The 20,734-nt window shown below is 44.6% G+C and overlaps 2 long non-coding RNA genes across 5 annotated transcripts; one reads left to right on the top strand and one right to left on the bottom strand.

The window, feature by feature from the left end:
- Nucleotides 1–2,027: 2,027 nt before the first annotated feature.
- On the bottom strand, nt 2,028–7,298 carry LOC115277671. Of its 2 annotated transcripts, none has more exons than XR_003902469.1 (3): nt 6,527–7,298; nt 6,118–6,234; nt 2,028–2,206 (listed from the first exon to the last, which is right to left on the bottom strand). It is a non-coding gene; the product is annotated as an uncharacterized LOC115277671 (long non-coding RNA). The 2 variants fall into 2 exon arrangements; XR_003902470.1 differs by having other exon boundaries at nt 6,182–6,234.
- Nucleotides 7,299–7,432: 134 nt separating this feature from the next.
- On the top strand, nt 7,433–19,386 carry LOC115277663. Of its 3 annotated transcripts, XR_003902464.1 has the most exons (5): nt 7,455–7,822; nt 9,317–9,410; nt 10,331–10,466; nt 11,634–11,684; nt 19,138–19,386. It is a non-coding gene; the product is annotated as an uncharacterized LOC115277663 (long non-coding RNA). The 3 variants fall into 3 exon arrangements; XR_003902463.1 differs by lacking the exons at nt 11,634–11,684; nt 19,138–19,386 and having other exon boundaries at nt 7,433–7,497; nt 10,331–10,520; XR_003902462.1 differs by lacking the exons at nt 11,634–11,684; nt 19,138–19,386 and having other exon boundaries at nt 10,331–10,520.
- The last annotated feature ends 1,348 nt before the right edge of the window (nt 19,387–20,734 follow it).

The raw sequence follows: 20,734 nt of genomic DNA, 5'->3' as shown, positions 1-20,734 counted from the left end.
AGTTCTATTGATAGTTTTTTGAGGAGTCTCCACACTGTTTTCCAGAGTGGCTGCACCAGTTTACATTCCCACCAACAGTGTAGGAGGGTGCCTGTCTCTCCACACCCTTGCCAGCATCTATAGTCTCCTGATTTGTTCATTTTAGTCAATCTGACCAGTGTGAGGTGGTATCTCAGTGTGGTTTTGATTTGTATTTCCCTGATGATGAGTGAGGCTGAGCATTGTTTCATGTGCCTGTTCGCCATCTGGATGTCTTCTCTGGAGAAGTGTCTGTTCAGGTCTTCTGCCCTTTTCTTCCCTGGATTATTCGTTTTTCAGGTATGGAGTTTGGTGAGTTCCTTGTAGATTTTGGATACTAGCCCTTTATCCGATATGCCATTTGCAACTATCTTTTCCCATTCTGGCAGCTGCCTATTAGGTTTTTTGATTGTTTCCTTTGCAGTGCAGAAGCTACTTAAAAATATTTTAAAACCTTAAAATTAAATATATTAAAACCTTAAAATTAAAAATATTTTAAAACCTTTCAAGAACACAGACAACATTCACCAAAAAAATTGACCATATGTTTGATCATCAAGCAAGTCTCAAGAAATTATTTTAAATGTTTATTTAATTTTGAGAGAGAGTGAGTGGGGGAGGGGCAGAGAGAGAGGGTCAAAGGATCTGAAGCAAGCTCTGCACTGTCAGCACAGAGCCTGATGGCGGGGCTCAAACTCATGAACTGTGAGATCATGACCTGAGCTGAAGTCAGATGCTGAACCAACTGAGCCACCCAGGCACGCCCAAGTCTTGACAAATTTTAAAGAATATGAATAAAGTGTGGCCTATTCAATGACTGCAATTTAATCTTACTAAAGGTCTAAATCCAGATGATAACCAGAAGACACCTCAGGTGTCTGCATATTGAGAAACACGTGTCTAAAATAATCAAGGAGTGAAGGAATCATACTGAGAAGTGGGAAATAATACAAATCATGCAATAATGAAAATATCACATATCAGAACTTGCATGACAAAGCTGAAGGAGTATTTAGAAATTTATATAGGCTGAAGTGCAGATATTCAAAATAAGAACAGCTAAAAAATGAATGAATGTATGACACTTTCACCTCAATACATTAAAAAAACAATAGCCAAATAAAACCAAAGACATAGAACCAGGGAGCAGGGGAGGGGGAGAGGAACAGAAATTAATGAAAATAAAATTTAAGCAAACAGTAGAGGGTATCAGTAAAGCCCGAAGCTTGCTCTTCATAAAAGTCGCCAATAGTGGAAAAATAGAGAGAAGGCACCAATAACAACAATCAAGAAAGAAAAAGAGGTTGTCGAAGGAGAGAGGAGAGCAGATAAAGACAAAACAGAGAGGAGACACTACCAGAAACCATTTTATGCCAATACACTTTTCCAGACATTCTTATTTCTAGGAAACATATAACCTATCAAAACTGATTGACAAAGAAATAAAAATGTTCCCATTTCCCAATGTCGGTCCTAGAGCAACTGGACCCCTATTTAAAAAACCAACTGTGTACACACACATCAAGTTCAAAGACATTAAAGACCTAAAAATGAAGAGAAAAGCTACAAAGCTTTTAAAATAAAATGGAGGGACACCCAGGTGGCTCAGTCTGTTAAATGCCCAACTTGGGCTCAGGGCATGATCTCATGGTTCGTGGGTTCGAGCCCCGCGTGGAGGTCTGTGCTGACAGCTTGGAGCGTGGAGCCTTCTTCAGCTTCTGTGTCTCCCTCTCTTTCTGCTCCTCTGCTGCTCACTCTCTGTTTCTCTCTCTCTCTCTCAAAAATAAATAAACATTAAAAAAAAATTTTTAATGGAGAAAAACGTTGCCATGAGCCCTAGGTGAGGTTAAGCTAAAAGAAAAACCAACACAAAACTGAAGCCTCTGGGACTAGGTCTTCCATGCCTCGTGCAGCCACGTCTGGACCAGAAAAACTGTCTGAGGAACAGCAACCAGCTCCAATAGCACCCAGGCATTGCAAAAGGGCATAAAAACATTTCTGTACAAGAATCCATCGCATTACTTTTTTGTTCTAGCAAGGTCTGCTGAATACATTTGGAAACTTTCCTTGGACTTCTCGCCTGCAGACTCTGGGTTTTGCCTCGCTGGGCAGAAGATCACTTTTCCACACGTAGCTTCCAGCTCCTTTCTTTCTCAAACACGCAGATATTTTCCTTTTGTACTACTTGCTGTAAAAAGTATATAAAATAAACGTCCTTAAGGGAAGACCTAGGTTTATTTGAGTTTTAAAGCATACTTTAAGCTCATCAAAATGTTTTCTGGAAGTGAAAGAGATCATTTGTTTCCGAAATATTTCAAATATGGCTTAATAAGTGTAATTCCATTATAATTATGATTACGTTCATGTGCTTAGTCTGTTTTTACAATCTCTCTAAAAACTATATAAAAACAATTTAACTGATACAATGTGCAAGGTTTAGTGTAGAAAAAAAACTGTTGGCACACTTTGCTTAAAAATTGAGGCACTGTGGGGCACCTGGGTGGCTCGGTTGGTTGAGTCTCTGACTTCAGCTTAGGTCATGATCTCACAGTACATGAGTTCGAGCCCCACATCAGGCTCTGTGCTGACAGCTTAGATCTTGGAGCCTGCTTTGAGTTATGTGTCTCTCTCTCTCTGCGCCTCCCCTGCTCTCATACTCTGTCTCTCTCTATCTCTCAAAAATAAATAAACTTTAAAAAAAAATTGGGGGGGCACTGGATGACTCAGTCAGTTAAGCATCCGACTTCGGCTCAGGTCATGATCTCACAGTCTGTTGGTTCAAGCCCCACATCAGGCTCTATGCTGACAGCTCAGAGACTGGAACCTGCTTCAGATTCTGTGCTCCCTCTCTCTCTGCCCCTCCCCCACTCATGCTGTCTCTGTCTCTCTCAAAAATAAACATTAATAAAAAACTTTTTAATTTTTTAATAAAATAAACTAAAAATTTGAATGATTTTTTTAAGGTTGCTTTAAATCTTGAATAGTATAACTATCAAATAATTTTTTTTAATTTGTATTTTCAGTGTTTTCACATTCAGTGTTTCTCCCTGTAATTCATTCTCCTTTGCCTTCCCGGAGGAAGAGGCACCTGTAAGAATGTTCATATCCTGCCCCCATTTTGTTATAAAATCAAAGACCTGAGTAAACAGTTCTGTGTTTTGCTGAGAGAGAGAGCCGTCATCAGGATCAGACGGCAAAACAAATTTACCAACGAAAAGCAGTTAAGCTCGAAATTCTTGTCAACAACCTTGTGTCTCCTAAAAGAGTCCTTTCCTTTGTGTTTCATACAGTTAGGAAAATGTAGATAGAAGTTCCACGACCTGTCATTATAATAAAATAAACATGACCCCATTTCGTTTTCTCAATTCTGTCCCCAGTCCCTGCCGCGGGACTGAACACTGTGCTCACAAAAACAGACACACCTAAAAATATATTTAGCTGGACTGCACTGGGGCGCCTGGGAGCCTCAGCCGGTTAAGCATCTGACTCTTGATTTCGGCTCAGGTCATGATCTCGCTGTTCACGGGTTCGAGCCCCCTCAATGGGGGGGGCACTGCACCGGCAGGGCGAGCCTGCTCAGGAATGTGTCTCCTGTCTCCCTCTCTCTCTGTCCCTCCCCTGCTTGCTCTCTGTCTCTCAAAAATAAATAAATGTAAAAAAAAAAAAAAAGAATGCTGCAACTAGACTGCATTTATCCCACCTTGTAGGTTCAAGGTGAGATTTCAGATTTTAAAATTGTAGATTACCAAAGTAGGGGTGTAATGATAGCCTGCATTTATGATTATTGATGTGTCTTTTTATAGATTCATTTTTATGTGGAACTACTTATTTTATATGCGTTGATGAGCATAATTGTAATTAGTTGTCTAGCTGGGTAAATGAGTAGCTGACATAATTTATGAGTGTTTCTAATTTTTAGTTCAGAGTTGACATTTTGATATTGACTTGAGTACTTTACATACCTAACTGGATACATTTGATAACTCACATTTACAGTGAAGGATAGAGCTATGGATATTATAAACATAAAGGTAAGCCTTGAGTTTATTCGTTCAATGCTTATTTAAAGTGTAATCAGGGACACCTGGGTAGCTCAGTCGGTTAAGCATCTGACTTCAGCTCAGGTCATGATCTCTTGGGTCGTGGGTTCGAGTCCTGTGTCAGGCTCTGTGCTGACAGCTCAGAGTCTGGAGCCTGCTTTGGATTCTGTGTCTCCTTCTCTCTCTGTGTCTCCCCTGCTTGTACTCTGTCTCTCTCTGTCTCTCAAAAATAAATAAATATTTTTTAAATTTTTTAAATAAATAAATAAATAGACTGTAGTGAGCTTCTCCAGCCTAGAAAGGACTCTCCAGCCTGGAAAGGCATTCCTAAAAATATTTTTTTCTCAATTTAAATTTATTAGAGTTATAAATTAGAAACCTAATATCTTTTAAAACTTTAAGCTTGGGGGTATCTAGGTGGCTCAGTCGCTTAAGCATCTGACTTCGGCTCAAGTCATGATCTTGCAGTTTGTGAGTTCGAATCCCTCATTGGGCTCTGTGCTGACAGCTCCGAGCCTGGAGCCTGCTTCGGATTCCGTCTCTCTCTCTCTCTCTCTCTGCCCGCTTGCACTCTTTCTCTCTCTCTCTCTCAAAAATAAAAATAAGCACTAAAAAAATGTTTAATAAATCTTTAAGCTCAATTTCAAAACTTACTATTTCATTTAGAAACCTAACAAATTTTACATAAAAAATAAGTCACTTAGGTTTGTTCCTTTTTTCATGTTTCAGTGAACATGACCAAATCATCCTTATACATTTAACATTACTTCGAGAATTAATTAAATTCCCTTAGACATTTCAAGGTCTAATAAGTGTAATGTGTCTGGTTCTCTCAAATAGTTCAAGCACCTAAGAAAATGTCTTCGGTTGGGTTCACCAGTCGCACATTCCTTGACAAAACTTCACGTAGGATTTATTAGGGGAAACATTGGTAGGAACTGGAGAATTGGGGACAGAGAGAGAAGGAGGCCAGGTAACAGGACAAGCACAAGCAAACCACCAGGTAGGGCAACTCTGACTCGTCCCTGCACGGCAGTTCTGCAGGTCACGCTTGTAAATTGTCCTAATTAGGGACCCCCGGTGGCTCAGTGGGTGAAGCATCCGACCTCGGCTCAGGTCATGACCTAACAGTATGTGAGTTTGAGCCCCGCGTGCTGACAGTTCAGAACCTGGAGCCTGATTCGGATTCTGTCTCCCCCTCTCTCTGCCCCTCCCCTGCTCTTACTCTCTCTCTCAAAAATAAATAAACATTTAAAATTTTTTTGATTGTCCTAATCAGTAGCCAGAAAGCCGGAGTACTGACTGTATCAAGGGCTGCACCTAGCAAAATGGAAATTCTCAGACACCTCCCAATTTGGTGGCCTGAGGAGAGAAGACTGGGTCCTACCCCTTGAGGGGAAAAGCCTGCCAGGAACCAGAGGACGCCAGAATGGTAAAGGGGTCTGAGGGCACATGGGTGCAGCGCCCCTAAGATCCATCCATGCCTCCCCCAAGGTCGCTCCACAAGCCCTCTGTGCGGTGGCTGGTCACTCCCGAGAAAACAGTGAGTGCAGTGAGCTACGGCTGGTTGGTCCTCAAGCTGTAACAGACTTCCATCTCCCTACTCTACAGTCCACTTGAGATTCCCCTCATTCTAGGCCATCATGTATCTAATGAGCTGCCCAGACCATCACCTCCGAGGACCCTGAGCCCCTGGGTACCATGCCCTTGTCACACCATAGTTGCTACAATTGCCCATTGGCCATTAAAAATCTAGAGCTGTCCCAGTATGTTCTAGATAGACATACTCCTCTCTGCCCCCACTATGTGGCAATAAGCAGACCTCCTCATGATAACCTGTCACTGTATTAACTCCCTCTCTGCCTACTCGCTGCCGTCAGGAGAAGACCAAAAGGACCTTGACCGGGTGGCCCTCACAGCTTTAGGTAGATGGGAAATGTCATTGTGTCTCCTCTCTGCAAACCCTCACCATCCCACCAGACGCAAAGTTGCAAGTGCAGGAAGCACAAATTACCCCAAGCAGGTCACCAAGAGTGATAGTGAGGAGGGCCACTCTTACCCTGGGTTCCCAGGGACGGTGCACATATCACAGCTGTTGGTCCCAAGGTGTGTACTGCACATACCTTGGTCAGCTCAGTGGTGAGGAGAAATCCTCACAGGGGCTAGAGTCTCCATCCTGTGTGAAGAGAAAAGAGCGGAAGATGAGACTGTACATGGACTTGGTGGGTGGTCGGGACCTTGGAAGGGCCCAGATTGGATGACTGGGGGGAAAAGTTTGGGGAAGGGGCTTGGGACATGGTAGAGCATGCCAAGGGGAGCCCTTGGGACCACTGTTGCACCTCGTTAGCTGTCAAGAGCACCCCTGGTGCGAGGCAGTGTTTCACAAGACCCCTTATCAGTAGATTGGGCGTTTTTGTGTGCCCTCAGATAGTGGCGTTGACAGAGACGCTGAGGACAGAAAATTGTACCTGGCGGATATGTCGGTCCTGGTCGTGAAGAAACCACTACTACATACTTCCAAGGTGGAGAGTTCTAATGTAATCAACTTGCCACCAAGTGGCTAATTGGCCTCGTCAGGGGATCTGGGAATCTTGTAGGTGTTTTACCAGACCTGGAGGCCGGTATTAGCTTCTGCTGCTAACAGTCAGTGCAGTAGCTAAATCAGCCTTGGTGAGATTCGCGGTTCTACGCAGGGCCCATACGTCGCCTCGGGCTCTGCCACCAAAGCTGTTCCATTCACCAGCCCTGAACACAGGGGTGTCTGAGGACCGAGGCTGGCTGACATCGGCAGCATGAGGCATGTTATTTGATGGTCATTTGTGCCTCCTCTGTATGGACGCTCTCCGGTGAGTATCAGCCTACGGCACGAAGATCCCCCACACTTTGGATCCCTCCACACGCCTCTTCCCCAAACCTCTGTGCAGAGAGCTGCGTCCAGAGTCCTGACGCACCAGACGTCCCTCAGCTGCTGCTCAGGAGTGCGCATGGATCCTTACTTGTCTCTCCACACGACAAGGAAGCTCTGTGGGGAAGGATTTCCGCTCACCATGAATTCCAGGGCCATATCTGAGCTAGGCTGTACTCCAGCAAGAGTCTCTCTTGGGCTTGCCCCGAGATATGAAGACAACCATCCATGAACCGGGCCCAGACTTTTTTCCTCCATCAGTTGCCCCTATGGAGCCCCTAGGAGGCCATAGGTATAAGCTTGAGAGAAGAATGAGTGCAAGAGTGATAGGTAAGTGATGGGGTCTGGACCCCATTTTGTGTAACTCGTACCCCCTAGACATGCTCATGGTCATGAATTGCTGTTTATGACGTGGTGGGTCTGACAGCCCCCAGCACCCCATTCATCACAGGCAGCTCTGACCACATAACAGCTGACATCCCATTGTCAAATTCTAGGTGCCCAACAGCACAGGGCGATCTTCTTCCAAGGATGGTTAGTTTTCTTCTATAGGTGGCATGGTCTGGCTTCAGTCCCAAAGGTGTCTGTCTGCACAAGGACCTGCTGGCCGCATGGTCCCAGAGGCAGGGCTCCTGGCTCCCAAGCCTGGGCTTCTACAAGGCTCTCTCTCGCTCTGGAGCCTATGCAAGACCGACAGCTTGATGGCAGCACTCCCTATGCAGGTCCTGGCTGTCGGAGAGAAAATCGCCGGGTGCAACACGCCTGGAAATATAAAGGGATTAGAGAGGATATTCCGCCTGCAGCACTAACACCACCTCCCAGAGAAGGCAAATGCTCCCTGAGCTCTTCAGTCATTTTTGTAATTCCGATAAATTGTAATTATACATTTAGTAGATCAAGTTGTCTTAAATGTTTCAATCAGTCAAGATCAGAAAATACTCAAAAAAATTCAAAGATTTTTACCACACCTTGTAAACATATCCTTAGAATGTGAATTTTAGGAGCACCTGGGTGGCTCATAGGTTAGGCATCCAACTTCAGCGAGGCTGAGTCCCGGCTCTGTGCTGAGCGCTCAGAGCCTGGAGCCTGTTCCGATTCTTCCTCTCTTTCTACCCCTCCCCCCTCATACTCTGTCTCTTTCCCTCTCTCTCAAAAATAAACATTTAAAAAATTTAACTGTGAATTTTAGAGGTACCTGGGTGGGTTCATTCAGTTAAGTGTCTGACTCTTGATGTCGGCTCAGGTCATGATCTCATAGTTTGTGCGTCAAGCCCCGTGTTGGACTCTGGGCTGACAGTGCAGAGCCTGCTTGGGAGTCTCTCCCTCTCTCTCTTCCCCTCCCCTGCTCACTTTCTCTCTCTCAAAATGAATAAATAAAATGTGAGTCATTTCTTTATCATCTCTCTCTCTCAAAATACCTTCCTAAGGGAACAGTGACTTGAACAGCTGTGGTTAATTATTTCCGGTGGAACTCCAGACCGTTAGGGGCGCGGCTCTGAGGAGAACCTAACAAAATGCACTCTGGTCATGATGCTCTGAAACCATCATTTATTTGCCAGGTCAACGGACTTTCCTCCACCGGTGTCCTTCAGCCTGGTTTTAAGCAATCACGCAAGTTTCAGTTTCTTGAAACTTAATTCCTTTCCCCAAATGCCCCGTATTTTCTTAGATAATGGGGACTTCCCAAAGTCCCTAGGTTTCACTTCATCTTGCCAATAAAACCTTCTTGCATAATGTCCTGAATTAAGGCCTGGTGTGTGCTCATGTGGTTTGAACTTAATCACTCCCTATTCTATCCTCTTTCCCCCTTATTAGTTTTATGCATTTCATTGGCCACCATTCTTTGACTTTGCTAATACAAAGAAATAAAAAATATCAATGTAATTTCGCTATTATGCCTCAGACTATCTGAAGGCATGTATATATCACATAGGCTGTCATACATGGAATATAGCCAGTCATAATATAATGTTAACACGTCTTGTTAGGAATACTTTAAGAAGGTGACCTCCCTTGGATAAGCACCCAAAGGTTCCCACCTCCTGTCTCCCTTCCTCTCTCCTTCTCCATCCTTCTGTTTCCCCCTACAGTACCAGTTATATCTTGCGGAAGCTCCTGGGGCCCAGGCTGGTAAATACCAGTGTGCAGCCCAACTGTTACTTCTGGGGCTCAAGGGCAATGAGGCTTATTCCCTTTGATCTCCGATACTTCAAAGGAAAGCGTTTTTAAAACTTCTTTCACTGCCATTTTCAGGGCAAGCACAAATGACGCCTAGATAAAAAATACGGATGTCATAAAGGAAAGAAAGACCAAGAAGTCTTCATGTCTTAAGTTATATCTCTCCCTATTGCAGGGACCTCATCGCTCCCAAAGCACCATGGTGACAAGACTCACAGGTCCCGCTGCCTCTCCACTGGGATCATTCTGAGGTGGTCCGGATTCACGAGGTAAGAGTAAGAAATAAAAACAAAGAGCTGAAACTCCAACATGGCCCGATCTTGCTTCTAAGTATTTCCAAGGATCTCTCCTAGGTAGTTTGAATTTGTGGATTGTGCCAAAAGTTATTTTTTATGGATCTGGGACTTATTGGCCATCTGAAACTCCTTGGGGAAACTTGGGACTTTTAGTTTGGTTTGTTCCTCCCTGGCAAAATGTGAAACATTTTGCTGAGTAATCCAAATGTCTCCTGGCCTCACTGCTTGGATATCTACAATGGCAATTAGATAACATTAGCTTCTTTTATTTTTTTTTTTAAGAAATTTTATGGGGTGGCTCAGTCAGTTAAGCATCTGACTTCAGCTCAGGTCATGATCTCACAGTCCGTGGGTTCGAGCCCCAAGTCAGGCTCTGTGCTGACAGCTCAGAGCCTGGAGCCTCCTTCAGATTCTGTGTCTCCCTCTCTCTGCTCCTCCCCCATTCATGCTCTGTCCCTCTCTGTCTCTCAAAAATAAATAAAAGTTAAAAAAATTTTTTTAATAAATTTTAAAAGCATTTATTTTTTTCTTTTTAATTTAGAATGCACATGACCGGGGAGGGGCAGAGAGAGGGGGAGAGAGAGAATCCTAAGCAGGCTCCTTGCTGTCAGCGTGGAGCCCAACACTGGGCTCAATCTCACTACAACGTGAGCTCATGACCTGAGCCAACATCAAGAGCCAGACCCTTAACCCATGAGCCACCCAGGTGCCCAAACATTCACTTCTAAGGCCCAAATTATTGTAATACCTACCGCCTTTTACTAGGTTTCCTTCTATAGGTATTTTGAAAATGTACAAAGAATAATAACATGTCCCCACAAATCTATCTGGTTTAAAGCTTGCTACCTTCACTGGCAATCTGACTTGGATTACTGTGTCCTTCTTCCCTGCAGATTACTTCCTGTCAAGCCTGTACCTGCTTCCCTAGCTGTGGCTATTCTCCCACAATGCACTTTACTCCAGGATGGGTACAGACCTTCCCGAATATCTCACAGTGAGGGATGAGACGTGACGTATACGTTTAACAAGGTATCTCCAGAAACAAATGACAGAAACTCCTATTAAAACTGACAATCCAGAGGCTCCTGGGTGGCTCAGTCGGTCAGTTAACCATCCAACTTTGGCTCAGGTCATGATCTCACAGTTCCCGAGTTCAAGCCCCACATATGGCCCTGTGCTGACAGCTCCAAGCCTGGAGCCTGCTTCAAATTCTGTGTGTGTGTGTGTGTGTGTGTGTGTCTGCCCCTCCTCCACTCCCACTCTATATCTCTCAAAAACAAAAACAAAAACCCTGACAATCCAAAAAGGGAGTTTATTGCTTCACAGAACTGAAAAACTAGAGGCGTAGTCTTAGTTTGGGCGTGGCTATATTCAGAGGCTCAAAAATATCCTCAGGATTCAAACTTCCCTTCTTGACTGTTTTGTCCTGTGCACTTTAATCTCCAGCGGGAGGCCCCCAGCAGCCTCCAGACGTGTTTATCCCAGTTTTGAGAGGATGCCTTTTTCAAAGGAGGGCTGGCAAATTCTAAGGCTGGTTCTGATTGGCCCAGCTTGGGTCATATGCTCAGCCAGGAGCCAATCACTGTTGTCAAGGATGCACAGCACTCTCACTGGCCGGGTCTGTGTCACATGTCCAGCCCTGAAGCTGGGAGATGGGGACAGCCTTGTCTGAAACCCATGGAATATGTGGGGAACCCAACTGCCTGAAGAAAATAGAAGGTGCTATTCCCAGAAAAGGGCAAAATGAATATTGAGAAGGCAAAACAACAGACGTCCACTACCCTTGGGGATCATAGAAGGGAACGTCATCCTACAAATGGCTGCTTTCAGAATTTAGAGGCACAGATCAGCCCACATGCATTAGACTCAGGCCCATGAGACTCAGGGAAAGGCCGATTCTGCATGCCATCCTATCCCAGGATTAACCTCTTCCCGGATCAGCTGGATCAGTATTCCCACAATACCCACTCCTTTCAGGGAAAATTCAAGTCCTGCCCACGGTGTGATCTGGCCATGGGATTCCAGTAAGACAGTCATCCACAAACTTTAGATTTCCCAACATCTGATTTATTCAGCCTGAAATAACACCAGGAATGGGGCACAGCATTTCAGGCCACGTGGGGCTTAGCCAAGGCAAGTCTAGCACCTTTTCACCAAATGAAAATTAGGCTTATATGTCTTTTCCTTTCTCCAAAGCTATGTGATCAGCTGCTCCACAAGTAAGCCACCTTACCCGAAGAACAAGCAGTAAGTTACTGGTCGGGAACTGTCTAGATTAAGTTGTGGATAATTCGGGGCGAGGGGGAGAGGATTTCACTCGAATCACTTAGCAGTTAAGAACTCAAGAAACATTAGATATCTCTAGGTTTTCTCAAGGACAATGAAAATGTTCGTTCTGGGCAGGGGTTACTGCGATGGTAGACTCACCCGGGCAATGTTGAGGGTGGAAAAGGCCTCCAGTCGGGAGAATGGGAGGGAGAGGCCGAAGTGGCCCTAGAGGATGGCAGGAGAGAGATGGAGCAGGCCATTGCTCTCCCTTCGGAACCCCTGGGAGCTGCGTCAGCCCGGAGGCCCACTGCCCTCCAATACGGCAAGGAATCCCACACGGAAAGGTCCAAAACTGCCTCTTGAAACTTTGTACCTCTCTTTGGGGGTTTCTGAGCCAGGGGTCACTATCCTAGGGACCACTGCACCTTGCTTCTGAAATCGATTCCTAGACTTTATAAAGTCACCAGGATAAGCAAGTGACCATAAACATGTGTAGTAGTTCACCCGAGACAAAGATCAAAGGTATATATAATCGATGAGAAAAGGAAATGTTTCAGGTGGTAAGAAGTAAGGACTATTCCTAAGTATGTTTTGATTTTTTTTTTATTTAAATTCTTAAAATTTACTTCCAAGTTAGTTAGCATATAGTGCAACAATGATTTCAGGAGTGATTCCTTAATGCCCCTCACCCATTTAGCCCATCTCTCTCCCACAACCCCTCCAGTAACCCTCTGTTGCTTCTCCATATATAAGAGTCTCTTATGTTTTTGTCCCCTTCCCTGTTTTTGTATTATTTTTTTCTTCCCTTCCCTTCATCTGTTCATCTGTTTTGTCTCTTAAAATCCTCATACGAGTGAAGTCATATGATATTTGTCTTTCCCTGATTGGCTAATGTTGCTTAGCATAACACCCCCTAGTTCCAACCACGTAGTTTCAAGTGGCAAAATTTCATTCTTTTTGATTGCCGAGTAATAATACTCCATTGTATATATGTACCACATCTTCTTTCTCCATTCATCCATCAATGAGCATTTGGGCTCTTTTCATACTTTGGCTATTGTTGATAGTGCTGCTATAAACATTGGGGTGCATGTGTCCCTTCATAACAGCATGCCTGTATCCCTTGGATAAATCCCTACTAGTGCGATTGCCGGGTCGTGGGGTAGTTCTATTTTTAATTTTCTGAGGACCCTCCCCACTGCTCTCCGAAGCGGCGGCACCAGTGTGCGCTCCCACCAGCCGTGCGGAAGGGATCCTCTTTGTCCGCATCCGCGCCCACATCTGTTGTTGCCTGAGTTGTTAATGTTCGCCACTCTGACGGGTGTGAGGTGGTGTCTCATTGTGGTTTTAATTTGTATTTCCCTGATGATGAGTGACGTTGAGCATCATATCATGTGTCGGTTGGCCATCCAGATGTCCTCTTTGGAAAAGTGTCTGGTCATGTCTTTAGCCCATTTCCTCACTGGATTATTTGGTTTTTGGGTATTGAGTTTGATAAGTTCTTTATAGATTTTGGATACTGTCTTTATTCCACAGAGCCTGGAGCCTTCTTCCGATTCTGTGTCTCCCTCCCTCTCTGCTTCTCCCCTGCTTGTGCTCTGTCTCTCAACAATAAATAAATGCTTAAAAATTTTTTTAAACAATTACAGCGTGAATATTAACTAGTTACTAATTTAGGCAAAGAACCTGTTTTAGAGTAACAGTGAAGCTCACACTGTCACAGAGTCATCTACTGTTGGTCACAACACTTACTATAACCCTGGTTTTCCCCATTCTGCTTTACTTTTTTAATAAAAAATTCTTTTTAATGTTCATTTATTTTTGAGACAGAGAGAGCATGAGCGGGAGTCAGAGGCTTAACCAACAGCCACCCAGGGGCCCCTTCCCCATTCTGCTCTAAAGGGAAACCTCAAACTCTCCCTTTCATGAACAAAAGTTTGTCATTTGGCAGTCCAGAATTTTCCAATGATCATGTTCCTTAAAATTAAATTGTATCAAAGATAAACATTAAAATTTTTTTAAATTATTTTCTTAAAAATTGCAGTTTCGCTTTTCTTAGAGTCAAAGCTTTCAAAACGTTCTCACAGGGAATGATTGCCCTCCACAACTCCTCCAATTAGCAGGTGTCTTGGCATCTCTGCTCCCTCGGGGCCCTCTGGGCTCTGAGAGTCTGGTTCTCTGCTGGGGGAGTTACTTCCAACCCTGTCTCTCGCCCACAGCTTTGGTTCTCTGCATGTTCACGGCACGGGGAACTCAAGCACATGCCATGAGTAAGGCCATTTACTGCCCAGTTTCTACCACAACTACCGAGATCTGATTAATTCAAGGGATTTAAGGTGCACTTTTCACCAGTAAGCCAGCCATTGTTCAGATATTTAAATTTCACAGACAGAATCAATGGCCTGGTGAGGGCATTGTTGCTTCGCAGGAGAGCTGGGCCATCTGTCTCAAGCTGACACTCTCAGGCATTTTACAGGACAGGATTCCGGGGTCTCTTTGTGGATTTCAGGATAAAGTCCTCCAGTAGGGGCTGCATGACTCAACCAAGTTTCGGTTCCTCATAATGTGCCCAGATGGGGCCCCGGCTAATGAGACTGCATGTCACAGCAATGAGAAGATCATCTAGTATAAAAACTGACTCAAAGTGAAGGACAGCGTCCCCGGGCACAGATTCCACAGTGGAAGAAAAATCCAGATCTCCGTTCTAGAAGCAGAGGGTTTTAATTTTCCCTCAGAGGTCTTAGCAGTCCCCCCTCTCGGTTATGACCTCAGGAAATCTCAGTGCCGATGGACCAATCAGAGAAATGCCCAGATACTCCCTGGATCCAACTTGGGTCATTAGCCCAGGTGCTAATCAGGTTCCAGGAAGAGCCTTAGGTATCCCATAATTCCCCAAGGCGCATCTGCAAACTCGCTTTAGTAACAACTCTGCCATCAGAATGGGTCTGCTTCTTTCTAGGCGTCTCTTGTAATGTTAACTTTTTGGGCACTGCCCGGAAATTCTAACATTTCTACCATTTCGACTCACCCTAAGGGATTAAATTACACTACATGAACTTCCTGCCAAACAAACAGCATTTCAACTGGTAACTTAGGGAAAAAAAGATTTTCAATCAATAGGCTAAGCCCATCCCTGGTGATTTATGAAACTGTCAGTCTGGGTGGAGATTCTTCCATTAATTCCTCATGATTATAAGAGCAACGATGGAAGGAAAACCATTCGATCATGTGACAATTCCAACTTGTAAATCTTACAGTATCTTTGCATCTGTGATGTGATGCTACGCTGAAAATGTAACTCACCTAATCTAAATGAGACTTTTCAGGATGGAAGTCCCGATATTTTATTTTTGCCTCTTGGTGGTTCAAACTCTCAACCACTTTTTCTTTCAAAAAAAAAAAAAAAGAGTTTCTCATTATGACCCGAGACATTAATTCTCATTTTAGAGGTTTTGGATCATTTCCTCTAGGTGTTAATCAGTACTGGCCATATGGTGAGGGTGAGGTAATTCATTATTACTTTACAATGAACGCCCTTAATTACATTTTCAGTAGTAATATTAGTCCTTCTGTTTATTTGAGTTTCTAAGAGCTGCAGGCAGCGGGATCTGAATTGCACCGAGGCAAGCCCCAGCTGACTGTCTGCAGGCTCACATTAGGATTCTAATATGCGGAGACAAGAGCAGGTGGGGATAATGAGGGCCAAGGAGGCTGCCCATTATCCGGCCCAACTGGCCCCTCTTTCACCTCCAGTTTGCTGCAGGCATTTTGTACTTAGCTGTGACCTCACTCACAGTCATGCCAATCTGGTGGTCAGGAGAGAGGCACCCATCCTGTTTCTGAATCCTCCAGCTGCCTCTGGGCATAGGTATGACTCGATTTCAGTGATTGGTGGTGGATTGTTGCGCCTCTTTGAGAGCAGCTGGGAAAGGTCATTACTATCCCAGAATGCAAGTGGGAGCTCACACGCCTGAGCCTTGAAGAGTGTCCCTGGGGTTTTCCTGGTCCTGAATGGGATTGGGAAGAGCTCTTGCCTGACGGGCAGAGGCACCGGAGGGATCTCCGCCTGGGGGCCAGGGCAGTTGCTGCTTGGGTCTCCTGCAGTGGCCAGGAGGTGCGCGTCAGCCTGTCGCACAAGACCCAAGGTAAGTTTATGGTTCTAAGATGGACCGACTGCTGTTTTAGCCAGTATCATACAGTGAATCCGTTCATTTATCCACCGGGCTGTGGTTGTCAACTGTGTGTCTGGGCACTGGGCTAAAGGACATTTAAGAGAACAGGGACCTGTTCGCTGCCCTAAAGAGACTGGAATCTCCTCTTGGAAAATAGTTCTCACAAAGCCACCCACTCGGTAGTCTTTCGTTTAACCCCTGAGTCATTGGTGACTTGAAATTTTCCAGCGTGAAGACTGTTTATTTGCACCCGCGAAGGTAGAAGGGGTCCTGTGCTGTCTTCTCTGTCCAGGAACCAGGGCTTGACTCCCAGATGAGATCCCGCTCTGGGCAGCAGTCGGTAGCAAACCTCCATCTTGTTTACCCCTGGGCGCAGGGCCAAGCGCCTTCCGGACACCAGCCCTGCGCGTCTTCCAGATTTCCTTGCGAGGGCCCCTTAGTCCCTCTATGTAAAGACCCAGACTTCGACTCATTGCTTACCTTTATTTTTTTATTGGTTTTTTTTAGGTTTTTTGTTTGTTTGTGTTTATTTTGAGAGAGAGAGAGAGAGAGAGAGAGAGAGAGAGAGAGGGAGGGGCAGAGAGAAAGAGAGTCTCTGCAACTAGGCTCTGCACGGTCAGCACAGATCCCAATGTGGGGCTTGAACTGACCTGAGCGGAAATCAAGAGTCTGGATGCTTAACCAACTGAGCCACCCAGGCACCCCTGCCTCATTGCTTACCTCTGACCCCTCTCACCTCCTCTCCCAGGCTTTGCCATGCCTCACTCCCCAGACCTCTCCCTGCTGCTAGTCATGCATTTTTGGAACAAGGATTAGCCCTCTCTGGATTTGTCTTGAACTCAAGTGTCCAGTTCCACCGGGACCACAGGCTTTGTCATGTAGCTTCCTGCCATGAATTTGCTTTCATCCCATTTTCCAGATATTGGCTCTTTGCAGTCCCCTGCACTCCATGGCATATTGCCCAAAATGGACACATGCCACAGTCCCAGAGTATCTTCTGGCAGAAGAAAAGAAGAAGAAAACACCTCCTAGGTCAGGGCTATTTTGATATGAACTAATGAAATTAGTCTTTGAATTCTGAATATGAATGATAATTAAATGACATAAGTGTGTTAAAAAAAAATAAAAGATGAGAGAAGCAGGTGCCTGGCTGGCTAGGTCAGAGGAGCAGGTGACTCTTGATTGCAGGGTCATGCGTTTCAGCCCCACTTTGGGTGTAGACATTACTTAAATAAATATTTTAAAAACTAAATAAAATAATGTTTTTTAAAAAGAGGAGAAAAGATTGTGCCTGCCCAATCCCACCCATCTTTTGAAAGAGGATGGATGGAGTATGTGGTGGAGATCTGATTGGAAATCTAATTAGATCGCGGACATCCACATCACAGTCTTAACAGTGGTTGTCTCTGTCTGGCCCTGTGGCTTCTATAAGACTTTGCCGAAATTTAGATTAGTCTGAATTTTTCAAGTAAAAGAATATAAATACAATCAACCCTGAAATAACACGGGTTTGAACTGTGCACGTCCACTTAGATGCAGGATTTTTTCAACAAATACACTGCAGCACAGTAAATGTATTTTCTCTTCCTTATGATTTTCTCAATAACGTTTTCTTTTTTCCAGCTTATTTTATTGTAAGAATATAATACATACACGAAATATGTGTTAGTTGACTGTTTATACTATGAGTAAGGCTTCCCTTCAACAGTAGGCTGGTAGTAGTCTTGAGAGGGTCAAACATTACGTGCAGATTTTGACTGCATAGAGCACCAGTGCCCCAGCCGTGTCGTTCAGGCCTCAACTGTGTATAAGTAGGGGTGTGTGTGTGTGTGTGTGTGTGTGTGTGTGTGTGTGTGTGTTGCATGCATAATAAGATTTTTTAAATTACCGTTTATTTAAAATGTTAATTAGGGGCACCTGGGTGACTCCGTGGGTTCAGACTCTGACTTAGGCTCAGGTCCTGATCTCACATTCGTGGGTTCAAGCCCTGTGTCAGGCTCTATGCTGACAGCTCAGAACCTGGAGCCTGTTTCAGATTCTGTGTCTCCCTCTCTCTCTGCCCCTCCCCTGCTCATGCTATAAATGTTTAAATAAACATTTTAAAAATTTTTTGTTTAAACAACAAACATTAAGAAAACTGGGAAATGTTAATTTTTTTTAAGTTTATTTCTTTATTTTGAGAGAGAGAGAGGGAGGGAGACCGAGAATCCCAAGCAGGCCTCATACTGTGGGCACGGAGCCTGATGCAGGGCATTAGCACTAACAGTGAGATCATGACCTGAGCCGAAGTTGAACGTTTAACCCACTGAGCCACCCAGGTGTTAATTTAAAGTCAGGACAATTCAAAGTGCTTCTCCTCTGACTTGGCATCTGACACATTTGGAGAAGGCTGTGCATGAAGCTAGTGTGAGGATGAAGAGCCTGTTTGGAGGGGAAGATAAAAGGGAAAGTCCAGGACCGAGTGGAAAGGGACAGAGCCAAGAGGGATATTGATTGGAAAGGAAGTAAGAGGAAAAACTGTGCCAACTTCCTGCTAAGGGCAAGTTGGCACCTAAGTGCAAAGCAGTATAGTTCTCGCTCGATTTGCTTGGCAGAATGTGGGTAAGAATTTGTAGGAGACACACTTGCAATCCATTTGCGTGGTTTAGGGAAAATGCGATGAAATCTGATCTCTCCTTAGAGACTGAGATTTGCTGTGATCGCCATAGATCATTTGTCTTCTACTCAAAGAATGACAAATGTCACTCCCATCTATGTGCCACGACAGGGAGGAGAAAGGACACTGCCAGCTCCAGACGCTGCCTGGCCCCGGGACTCACTGGGGGGCTCCAGCAGGAGGGCCAGACAAGTCCCGGCCACATAACCATCACTAGTCAGGTTTCCAGACTTAGTTCCTGAACATTCATCAGGTCACTTCTGTTTGGCTGCTTGCTTGCCACTTTTTTCAATATTCTTGACTTCTTTACCTTCTTTTAGCCTTAAAGCTGTTTAGATCCAGTATTACAAAAGGAGGCTTTGGCTTAACTAGGTCGTGACCATCCAAATCTTATCTTTCCACAATTTAATGAAAATACCGGCAAGACTTAGCAACCGCGAAATTACAATGGGATATGTGCAACTTAACATTTTTTTCCCAAATAGATTTTGTGCTCACATAAAACATTCCAGAGTTATAATCGTTATAACAATATGTAGGCTTTTCATATTGGCTGGTCTCACTTAGCAACCTGCTTTGACTTCCCCTCCATGTCTTTTCACAGCTGCCTGGCTCGCCTCTGTTCAGAGCTGAGTAGTATTCCATTATCTGAGATGCCATGGCAATTTATCCGTTCACTTCCTAGAGGACACGTCAGTTGCTTCCGAGTTGTGGCCGTTGTGAAGCTACTCTAAAGCTACTCTAAAGATCCGTGTGCAGGTCTTGGTGTGGACATAAATTTTCGACCGACTTGGATAAATACCAAATAGCATCATTGCTGGGTTGTATGAATGAAAATAAAATATCTGTTTTACAGAAAGTGCTCAGCCGAAATTAAAATATAAAGACTTCCTAAATGTGTTTTTAAATGTTTCAGACAGAAAGACCTAAAATAACAAAACAAGAATCTTTATACCCACTACCCAGCATACTAGACTGCTGATTCCTAATCTCTCTCCCCATGGAGCAACTGTTCTCTTAGGTTTCTTGTTGATCCTTCCCTTGGACTTCTTATGCTTTGACTACTTATGTACGTATTCCTAAACAACACGTAACGTTTTCTGCATGTTTTTAACTTTATAAAGCGGTATTACAGAGACATGTAATCTTTTCCCAACCTGTCTTCCTCCCCCCACTAGTGCAAGGCCTATAAAACTCATCCATATTGAGAAGTGCAATTCTCAGTTACTGACTTTCATTGCTGTGTTGTGTTCCTTCATGTAAACAAACCACCGTCTGGTTTTCCATTCTCTTGTTGTTGAACATGAAGGTTCCTCCCAGACTCCTGCCACTACAGACACTGCCGTTACAGACATTCTGGTACATGACTTTTGGGGCACGTTGGCAAGACTTTCTCTGGGGCAGCACTACTCAAAGCACGGTCCGAGAACTGTGTGTTTCTGGTACACCCATGCCTTGCTTCCTTCATCAAGAAAGTCTTACGGTGAAACCAATTTAAGCTATGCTAAATAGCGTGCTTTGTGATAAAGTTGATTTGTGATGTACGAGTCAAAGCACAATTCTGCGGAATTGGCTCTCTGAATACCACCGCTCACGGGCTTTGGTGGTGAATGGTCTGCTCTGTAATCATGGCAAACTGTTGCCCAGAGCTTAATACCCACCAGCAAAGTATGAATTCCCATGAACCTGAAAGACTAAAATATGTCTACCTCAAACATTTGCCCCAGGGCCTAGGGCAAGAATCCAAATGGAAGCCCACATATCGTACGTCTAAATATTTGTAAGTTATATTATCAAATTGCTAAATAACTCCTATTACCCAACTTGACAATTCTGCTTTCATAGCAATCTAGGTCCAATGCAAATTTTGAATTCTTGAAGTCCTTAAATTTCAGTTGGTAGTGTGGGTGGTTAGGGAGAGCTGGCCCCTGGCCTGCAGCCCAACCTTCCCCTCTCCCCATCCCTGCACCATCTTGCACCTCAAAGGGCCCCCTACACATGTGTATAGACACGCCCTCTCCAATCCCACAAGCAGCCATCCCTTGGCCACCTTGGGAGAATAGGCCTGTGTGCGGGAAAGATCTCACTCCAAGCCTGGAAGTAAACTCAACAGAGCTTGGACAAGGACTCCTCAGCCCTCCTCGTTGGTCTAGCAGAAGGGGACAGCCTCCAGTGGATGCATCCCTCTGGGCTCTGGGTGC

The sequence above is a fragment of the Suricata suricatta genome, chromosome 2 (genome assembly GCF_006229205.1).
Source record: "Suricata suricatta isolate VVHF042 chromosome 2, meerkat_22Aug2017_6uvM2_HiC, whole genome shotgun sequence".
NCBI classification, from domain to species: domain Eukaryota; kingdom Metazoa; phylum Chordata; class Mammalia; order Carnivora; family Herpestidae; genus Suricata; species Suricata suricatta.
The sequence above is the reverse complement of the archived record's forward strand: the minus strand, read 5'-3'. Positions and strand labels throughout refer to the sequence as shown.